Raw genomic sequence first — 11,162 nt, forward strand, 5'->3', positions numbered from 1 at the left:
TGCTTTGAAAATCAAAAATGAATTAAATAGCGTTTTCATTTTGTGGTGCTCAGATCCAGTGTAGTTCCACTTTAATGAGATGTCTGTCCATTCTACTGTCTGAGCCAGCAGCTAAATATGTTGTCTTTAAACAAAAATAAAAATCTTCAATCAGTATTAGAATGTGTTAAGTGTACAAACATTCAGTAGATCTGTAAAGGTATCATACAAAGTGGTGCAGAAGTATGGATACTACATAGCAACATTAATTCTAGACCTAAACATCAATGTAGGAAGTTTGCATACTTGCCTGTAGGCTGGGAGGTTCTTACAAATTCAGTTCCTATAATTCCACCAACATCATGTGTTGTTATGATATGCAGTTGAAACATCAAAAACTGTATTCTTTACTGTTGTGAGAAAAGAGGCAGCCTATGTACAGGCATTTAACATTGGAATTTAAAATCAAGCATCAACATGTGAAATTTTGTATGCCAGTCCGTGTTTGCAGTTTTTTTTTTTTTAATTTTGAAAAGTATAGAGAACGTATAGAGATACTCTGTCCGTTTTTATTTCTTTTTTTTTGCTGTCTGTGTTCCTGCTGTGCATATTCTCTCTGTCAATGTGTCCTGGTGGCCACCACTATCAGAAAGAGAAAACGTGATGGGAAATCAAAGATTTTACAGTTATCACCAAGACAAAAGATGAGGGTAAATTTTCAAAACAGGGACATTATTCTGTTGACAGTGTAAATCCCCTAAATTTGTAGAGATGAACTCTCATTCCCTTTTGCATCTCCAAGACAGGAAGTATGGGAAATTCTTTCCAAATGGATCCATAAACTTTAATTACTGTGCCACAAAGGAAATTTTCACAAGCAATGATACACCTCTGCAAAAGCATTTAAAAAAAAGGAATGCTTTCATTATATGTTTTTTTGTGCACAGAATATTGACAGCAAGCCAAACGTAATTAAAACAATCAAGGACTACAAAGCAACCAGAAGCTGTTGAGACAATAAATGCTTTGATCAGGAGTATGTAATAATGTAGCAAATCGAGTTCAGGAGTCAGGAGCATGGAATATACAACATAGTGTATATAGAGCAGGTATCAGATGTGTGTAACATATGTATGCGCATGCCCTGTGCAATGGTGACAAACTGCATACATTTTTGTATCCATAGGCAGCGCTTTAAAAGCCTTTACAAGCTACAATTTTAGATTTACAGAGGAGGTCTAGTGCGAGAATTACTGCCCTTGATCTGACGTTCGCGGCGATACCTCACACGCATGGTGTAACTGCTGTTTACATACCGGCACAGGGTCAACGCTTGCAATTTTTTTAATTATTTGTACACTGTCTCTTTCATTTTTTATTTTTTTATCACTTTTAATGCTGTCACAGGGAATGCAAATATCCCCTATAACTTCAATGAGCATTGTCATATATTCTTTTTTGTTAAATCTGGGGTCTATCAGACTCTAGATATCTCCTCTGCCCTTACATTATCTAATCTTACTAAGATGGCGCTGTTTATATCCTGCAAAACTGAAGTGATTAAATGCTGGTAGCTTCCAATTTCTTAGACTATAGAGATGATTGGCACCATTCCGGTCTCCAATCAGCTCTATGGTCAGCAGGCAGAAGCATCGGCTGCATTCTCAGGTTCCCCCGATGGCACGGGACTGCCCGAGAAGGCCGTGGAAGGCAGAGGTGGAGGGGGGGCATCGTCTCCCGCTGCATGTAAAAGCAATCCTGCAGATAATTAACCACTAGGATTGCTTTTACATGAAAGCCAATCACTGACTGAAAAAAATGACACCAGGATGATGCCTGCAGCTGTAGGCATCATCCTGGAATAACCAATCAAATTCCAGTGATGTATCAGTACGTCGCCGGTCCTTGTTGGGTATATATGCTATGTTCTTTTTATTCCATATGCAGCCTGTGGGTTGAATGGAAAAAAGAGAAGAAATCTCTGCCAGAAAAAGTCTGTGGTATGCCCACCATTATAATATACCGCCCTGCATCCACCCACTTCTAATGGTGGGCATACATTAGGTCGCACGGTGTGCACACGCACCAATTCCAAGATTGTACAAATGTCTAAGTAGTGGCACGCTTGAATAAACATTGTCCACAGATAAGTAGTACCTCATATGGAAAAAGGATGACACCAAGTCCAAAACTATCTTGCCACTATTCCCCATGTAGTCTGGGCATCCAGGGGGCTCCACATAACTATCTTTTCCCTCGTAAATCCGAATCGTATAGCCTGCTGCCCTCTCACAGGTCTTATACATCTTGACCCCATATCTGGCATGCTTGCTGGGGAGAAACTGTTTGAATGCAAGGTGGCCAGAAAAATTAATGAGGGACTCATCAATGAATCCCAACCACGGCACCACCTGCCTGGAGTTTGCATGTTCTCCCTGTGCCTGCGTGAGTTTCCTCCGGGTACTCCAGTTTCCTCCCACACTTCAAAGACATGCTGGTAGGTTAATTGGCTCCTGTCTAAATTGTCCCTAGTACGTATGAATGTGAGCTACGGACCTTAGATTGCACACCCCTTAGGGACTGATGTGAATGTATAATATATATGTAAAGCTCTGCGTAAATTGATGGCACTATATAAGTACCTGAAAAAAATAATGAATAAGTAATAAATCAATGCAGATTTTTTGTGGACCAATACAACTGCAATTCATTTTTTTCAGTAATGCCCATGTTGAGGGTTAGGCCCAAAAACCATAATGGATTTCCATGCGAATGGTCTGGCAAGGTTTGAATTTGGGTTAGCGGTGATAAAATGTTGTGTATATAAATTGCTTTGATCCACAATCAATGCATACAGATCTTGTGTGAAAAACAGCTCCAAAAAATCAAGGGGAGTAGTTAAATTTGCTGTTTCCACCTGAATACTGGGTTGGGCAATGAATGGGGGAAGTACGGGTGCTGCAGAATTTGTGGGCTGCCAATCCAGATTTGCAAGCAAATCTGGAAGGATACTAGGGGCTCTACGGCCTGTGTGTGAATTCTTGGTGGCTACGGAACAATACTTGTGCTCGCCACCGCACCAGCTTGTACTGCACTTATGGGACTCGCCACGTCACCAAGTGATACTACTACAGTGCTGGTATGTGAAAGATCAGGATATACTAGGCTGCTGGTGCTCGCCAGTTCACCAAAAGGCACTCTGCTGCATATGAGAATCATCAAGCCTTACCGAACACTGCGGTTTTGTGTGCAGTGTATCAAGTGACAGTGACCTGCTGACACTGCACTTGCTGGGGGAGGGGTAAGCATAGGGGCTAAACGCAGATGCTGGCAAGTGCCGGGGCTGATCCCGCTAACGCTGTGTTTGATAATGATCCGTTCAGACACTATACTAGCAATGGAGCTTTATTGTGTATGAATGTGTGCCTGGCAATCAAGGGGTTAAATGTGACTGCTGGTGTACTGATGGGCAATCTAGCGCTATCTGGGAGGGGCATGAAAACCACGGGAGCGTGAATCAGTATTTCTGCTTTAGGGCGGTCAGGAAGCAGTTAAAGAAGCTGTTTGCAGAGCGCGCTGCGTTATGTAGCCTCCCTACCGGTCTGATTATGTCCATATTTCTGTGCTCAAAGCAGTACATTTTTTGCATGGAAATATGTATTTTTTTATTGTAGCCCTGTAATTTTTAGGAATCACTCACTGAAATCTGTCCAAACAAGAGTCTAGTAAACATCCCGGGTATGTTAAAACGCTGCAGGGGACACATCGTGGGAGCCAAGGACAAGGTAAGTGCTGCAGGGACTCCCTATGCAGCGCTGCATGGTAAGCCCGAGTGTAGCTCGGGTTACCGCTTTTGGTATAGACCTTTTACCCCGAGCTACACTCGGGAATACCGTTAGGGAGGTTAATAGCAAAAAGTCCAAAATATTATTTTTTCTCAAAATTGTCGGTCTTATATTTTTATAGCGCAAAATATAAAAACCGCAAGGGTGTTTAAATACCACCGGAAGAAAGCTCAATTCATAGGAAAAAAAGAACATAAATTTCATTTGGGTGCAGCGTTGCATAACCGCACAATTGTCAGTTAACCTCCCTGACAGTATTCCCGAGTGTAGCTCGGGGTAAAGTTTCAGTACCACAACCGGTAACCCCGAGCTACACTCAGGAATACCATGCAGTGCTTCTCCAGGATCTGTTCTGCACTTACCTTGTCCTGCGCTCCCGCGATGTCCCTCCTGCAGTGTCCCCTGTAATGTCCTCCGGCCGATGCCAGCATCTGTCTTCTGTGTTCTGTCCCCTGCAACATCAGGAAGTACGGGGGGACGGAACTGGCGGGAAATTTGAAAGTTGTAAAAGTGACATTCATTAAATTCATTAAAATCACATAGTAAAACATTACTGTATCAAACCATTTCACATATATTTTGTCCCTAGTGCTTTGTCCTGTGCCCTACCTGCATTTTTACTGTTCTTTCTACCTGGAAATTGAGAAAAGTCCATGGTGTCCAAAAAGTGTCCCTTTAGGTCAAAAGTGGTTTTAGACCAGCTATAGAACAGCGATAGAAAATTAGAGCTACTTGCAGAATTGAGTGATAATGATTCTTGGGGAAATTCATCAGACACTGAAAACAATTTTGGGACTTTGCTCAGTGATGTGCGAACTTGGCGCTATATTTCAAATTTCAGTGTTTTTGGTTTGATTATATTATTGAATTAAATGTATGATTTAGAATCTTGTTCAGACAGATTTCAGTGAGTTATTCCTAAAAATTACAGCCTACAATAAAAAAACTACATATTTCCATGCAAAATAATGGTACCGCTTTCAGCACCAAAAATATGAAATAATCATACCGCTAGGGAGGTTAAACATGTCCAGTAAAAAAATTAAAAAATCAAATTTCGGCATAAATTTAGACCAAAATGTATTCTGCGACATGTCTTTGCAAAAATTATCCCAATACATGTAAATTAATCGGTTTACATGAAAGTTATAGTGTTTACAAATGGCGGTATTGATACTAGAATTTTTTTTTATACTAATAATGGAGGTGATCAGCGACTTATAGAGGGACTGCGGTGGACATTTTGACACTGGCGAGGCACTGAGTTGGTGTCACTGACATCCCCAGTGACACCAATACAGTGATCAGGGCTAAAAAAAAAAAGCACTGACACTGTACTAATGACACTGGGCAGGAAAGGGTTTACATTTGGGGGTGATCAAAGGGTTAACTGTGTGATGGGAGTGTTTTACTAGGGGGAGGGGGGTGTGTGCTTCACTGTAAGCTGCACAGCCATCCCGAGCAGTGTATCCAAACTGACAGGAAGAATGGCTGCATTGTAAACAATGCAGCCCTCCTCCCTGTCGGTATTTGCCAGTAATCACTGGGCCCAAGTGGGTAATCATCGACCAGGACCTGGAGATTGACACCTGGGGCCGTGATCGGCGGCATGGATAGGCGGTTGCACACCTTGCACGCCCACCCTACCCGGAAATGCAGAATCACGTATATATACACGTGATTTTGCAGCAGTAAATGTACTGTGGGCGGGCCTTAAGTGGTTAAACAACACACAGTGCTGGCGCTTGGAAATTTTCCCTCTTCCTTCCCTCCAGAAAGCAAAAGCCAACCAAATACAGAGCTGTCCCTACAGAGAGCCAAAGAAAGTCCCCCTTTGCTTCCCCTCATCTGTGCCATATAACATGTCAGAGCCAAGAAGGAGATTAGGAAAGCCTCCCTCAGCTCAGCATCATACTCTGCAAAAATGGCATCACAACCTTGTTACCTGGGTGCCCAGATCAAGCAACACATATCAGGTAGGGTTCACTATTCTTTTTTTCATGTAATAGAAGTAGGGCTTTTTTTCCACCTATTTATACTTACCTACATGAATGCAGCATCGGTGTGATGCTGCATCTGTCCCTCATCGGCTCTAGGGGTGAGATGTCAGTGATCACATGATTGCTTAGTTCTCACAGCTGCTCTGAGCAGAGAGGGGTGACTGTCAGTCACCGCTCTCTGTTCAGCCCCCCAGGTACCGCTCCACACTCTGGGGTAGATCCCGAATTTGAAGTGACACCAGCCGACAGCAGACTTCAGTTCGCTAACAGCTGAAAATTGGTCACAGGAGTGCAGAACAGACTGCACTTTTGTGATCCACAGGAGAAGTACAGCCAAAAGAGGGAGCTTTGGCTGTACTTCTTTAATGATAACAATGCACACATAAAATGCTAACAACAGTTCAAGGCAATCAAAACAATTACGAAAATCACATTTTACTATTCTATACTATAGCTTAGATGGTGAACCTCTGGATGCTGGAGTGTATTAACCACTTCCAGACCGGACACTTTTACCCCCTTCCTGACCAGGGCAATTTTCAGCTTTTACCGCTATCACACTTTGAATGATAATTGCGCGGTCATGCAACACTGTACCCAAATGAATTTTTTACCATTTTTTTTAGATAGATAAAGCTTTATTTTGGTGGTATTTATTCACCACTGGGATTTGTATTTTTTTTGCTATGTAAATGAAATGTCCAAAAAATTTTTTAAAAAGTGTTTTTTTTATAAAATTTTGCAAATAAATAATATTTCATCATAAATCTTAGCCAAAATTTATTCCGTTATCTTTTTAGTAAAAAAAAAAAATCCAAAATAATTTATAAGCAAAAATTATAATTTTTAACCTCCCTGGCGGTATGATTATTTCAGATTTTTGGTGCTGAAAGCGGTACCATTTTTTTGCATGGAAATATGTATTTTTTTAATTGTAGGCCTGTAATTTTTAGGAAAAACTCACTGAAATCTGTCCGAACAAGAGTCTAGTAAACATCCCGGGTATGATAAAATTTGAAACACAAAATCATAAATTATAATTTAATAAATAATCATAAAAATAATATAAAAATAATAAAAAATGTAATTCAATAATATAATCAAATCAAAAACACTGAAATTTGAAATATAGCGCCAAGTTCGCACATTGCTGAGCTCAGTCGCAGAATCGTTTTCAGTGTCTGATGAGGAATTTCCACACGAATCATTATCACTCAATTCTGCAAGTGGTTCTGATTTACTATCGCTGTTCTCTAGCTGATCTAAACCCGCTTTTGACGTAAAGGGACACTTTTTGGACGCCATGGACTTTTCTCAGTTTCCAGGCAGAAAGAACAGACAAAATGCAGGCAGGGCGCCGGACAAAGCACTCAGGACAAAATGTATGTGAAATTGGTTGAGACAGCAATGTTTTACTATGTAAAATGTAAAAAAAAAAAATGACATTTTTTAAAATTTTTAAATTTCCCGCCGATGGCGGCGGCGCCCGTACGTCCCGACGTCACAGGGACAGGACACAGAAGCCGGATGCCAGCATCGGCCGGAGGAGATGGCCGGGGACGCTGCAGGGGACACATCGTGGGAGCGCAGGGTAAGGTAAGTGAAGAACACATGCCGGAGCAGTGCCGCATGGTATTCCCGAGTGTAGCTCGGGGTTACCGCTTTTGGTACTGAAATGTTACCCAGAGCTACACTCGGGAATACCGCTAAGGAGGTTAAACATTTTTTTTTACATTTTTATTTTATTATTTTTTATTTATTTATTTTTTTTTTTACATACTGTGTCACCCTAGCAGTACAGTGTCACCATGGTTAGGGGTGATAAAGATTTTTTTTTTTTTTTACACTGATTGCTTTTACACCCATATAGGATGTAAAAGCAATCATTTCTCTTTCTCTCTGTCTGCATTCCTGCACTCATTGAGAAATACTGAGTGAGCTGTGATTGGTCACAGCTTGTCACATGGTACAAGCCTGTTGTGAATAGCCCTGTACCATGTGACCTCTGTGATCATTCACAGATTTCACACGTAGTAAGCAATGATGTCAGAAGTGACATCTTGCTTACTACTTTGCATGTGATCACTGATTGGCCAATCAGTGATCACATGATCGGGACCTCATACAGAGGTCCCGTCCGACGATCGGTGTTTCACTGTTTCCGGAGGACACAGCGGGCACCGGATCGCGGTGCTGCGCGCTCCCAGGGAGCGCGCACAAGCAGGGTGCGGGGAGGCCGTTTATAGACGGCCACCCGACCCTGCAGTGCCACCGTCCGGCCGTTTATATACAACGGCCGGTCGGGAAGTGGTTAAAAATGGAAAAACAAGGTTAACTTGCTCCCAGGGTTCTAGACTTAGACGTTGCTATGATTAAAATAGCTTATCATTATCAAACACAATATATGAGTAAGCCCCACTTTTCACTGGTCCTGAAATACAATACATAATGGACAGGGATGGACCACAAATATTTAAAAATAAAAACAGAGGCCTAATTGATATCCCAGGTACTAGGATCTCAAGAGGCTGCAAACAGCTCCTCACTATTATATCCCTTGAATCATGGAAAACCATCCTCCATAAGTGGATCTATCCGGAACCCCCCCACTATTTCCTTACTTATAGCTAAACTATCTTATGCTTTTTGCATGGACAGGATGGGGGTCTCATTACCACTTGCCCTCAAGACCAGGTCATTTTGCCCTCCAGACATTTTTTGCTATTCAGCATTCCGCTATTTCAATTGGTAATTGTGCGGTCATGCAATGCTGTACCCAAAAAACATTTATGTCCTTTTTTTTCACATAAATAGAGCTTTCTTTTGGTATGACTGAAAAAAAAGACCAAAAATTTGAAAAAAAATTAGGTATTTTCTTCTTTTCGTTACAAAATACTGTATATCCAATGAACTCATGAAAAAACATTTTTTTTGCTAGAAAATTACTTTGAACTCCCAAACATTATTTAATGTTTCAAAGCAATGGCCCTAGAGAATACAACAGTGGCTGTTGAAATTTTTTATGTCACACAGTATTTGGGCTGCGATTTTTCAAACGCTCATTTTTTGGAAAATTTTTTGGAAAAAATAAATCTTAATGCGCAAAAACACAATATATCACCCAATTGTTTGATAAAATAAAAAGATCAGTAATCGAAAAAAGCAAGCGAGCGCTTAAAACCTGATATAGCAGCTAAACACCAAAGGTACCATATAAAACCTTCAAATAAATCTTAAAAAGCAGGGTGTAGCGCGGGAATATCCGCATAGTAAAATTAAATAAAATTAAATAAATATAGGTGCTTCATCCAAAATGTGCAAAAGTAAAATGAATTACATGATCAGGAACCGTATCAATATCATAATATAAAACATATCATATATAATATTAGAAAGTCCAGTGACAGAGTGCAGATAAAATTGTCACTGAATGGTGACCAATAAAGTGAATGATGCCAGACACATCAACCCAACAATAGTCCACAATTAAGGTGCATGGGAGATCTTTGATGATCTTCAAAATCCAGTGATCAAATCCAAGGATATGGGGATGTGAATAATGTGACAAGATTGCGCACTCACCAGATACGCAATCACAATGCGCATTTAGAGATGATAATCTCAGAACACTGGAGATTCCCTATGGGTCTGGTCTGGGTTGGTCAAGTGTCCTTCACTGCCTGGTATTCACTGTCACACTAGATGCAGCCGCTCTGTGGGTGTTGATAGCTCGCAAAGAGCCCCAGAGATAGTGTGATATCCTTATGACAGGAAGTGTTTAATCCAAATGTACAGCATACAAGGTGAAAGGAACAAAAAGCACTGACCATGAGTGGATGTTGAAGATGGCCGCCGGGCCCTCGTGGCACCAGCGGTGTGACGTCACAATGCTGTAGCTCCTCGATGGCACGTAGTCATAGGGGGCTCGCCTACAGCAGTGGACGTCTCTTGTGGTTATAAATAAAGAAAATGGCGCATGCACTGTTCACACATGCCATTTTGTAATCCTCAAATGTCGCCGTCACTCGGGCGCCATTTTCATGTAGCCCGAGTGACGGCGCATGCGCAAGCACCATATAAACGGAGTCACAAGATGGCTCATATAACAAAGATCACTGGAGATAGATATGTCATCACAATCAGATTAAAAGGTGCATAGTTAATATTCGTACATATGCTTAGCATGTACACAGGATATAAATGCCAATTATGGGAGATGTGCAAAAAAATTTTTTATGAGATTGTGTACAACAGCACCCAGATATAACAGGGTATATACTAGTATCGCAATGATGCAATAAAAAAAAATAAATAAAAGATGATGAAATATGAAAGATTGATGAATATGAAAGTTATATACCAAACATGACATGCTTCAGAAGTGCACATGCCCGTGCAACAGGAACAAACTACGTAGATTTTTATTATCATTAGACAAAGATTTAAAAGTCTTTACAGGTCACCACTTTATATTTACACAGGAGGTCTAGTGCTAGAATTACTGCCCTCGATATGACGTGTGCGGTGATACCTCACATGCATGGAGCAATCTCTGCGTTCACCTTTGTGCATGAGCACAGGAAGGGGAGGGGGACAGGGTGATTTTTTTTCTACATTGTCCCTTTATTTTCTTTTTTTTCCCTTCTATTGTTGATCACTTTTATTATTATCACAGGGAATGTAAATATCCCCTGTGATAGCAATAGACAATGACAGGTACTCTTTTCTAAGAAATCTGGGGTCTATTGGACTCTAGATCTCTCCTCTGCCCTTAAAGCACCAAGATCAGTGTGATCAGATGCTTTCCTAATTTAAAAATGGCGCTGTTAATATCCTGCGAAACAGACAGCTGCATTCGTGGATTTCCCTGTGGGACTTGAGAGCCCAAGAAAGCTGTGGAAGGCGGGGGGGGGGGGGGGGGGGGGGGGAGGGGGGGGTAGGTGGTGATTGGGGAAACGTCCCTTATTGCTGCTTATAAAAACAATTTAGCAGTTAATTAGCCACTGGGATTGCTTTTACATGAAACCCGACCACCAGCTCAAAAAAACCCATACCAGGATGATGCCTGTAGTTGCATCATCCCGATATAACCACTCAAAGTCCAGTGATATACTAGTGCATTGGTGGTCCATGCTGGGCTATATGTAACAGCAGAGAACACGGGCATATGATCAAACAGGTCTGTGGACCAATATGACCAGAATTCGTTCTCTTTTGTAATGCCCATATTGAGGTTTAGCCCCAAAAAAGTTTTAAATTCAGAAACTGTCATAAGTTTCCATGTGAATTGTCTGACTAGAGCTGAAATTTGGTGGACAGTGATGTATTGTGGTGCGTA

This window comes from Staurois parvus, unplaced genomic scaffold (assembly GCF_062004578.1).
Source record: "Staurois parvus isolate SC_StPar_1 unplaced genomic scaffold, SC_StPar_1.0 ptg000922l, whole genome shotgun sequence".
NCBI classification, from domain to species: Eukaryota; Metazoa; Chordata; class Amphibia; order Anura; family Ranidae; genus Staurois; species Staurois parvus.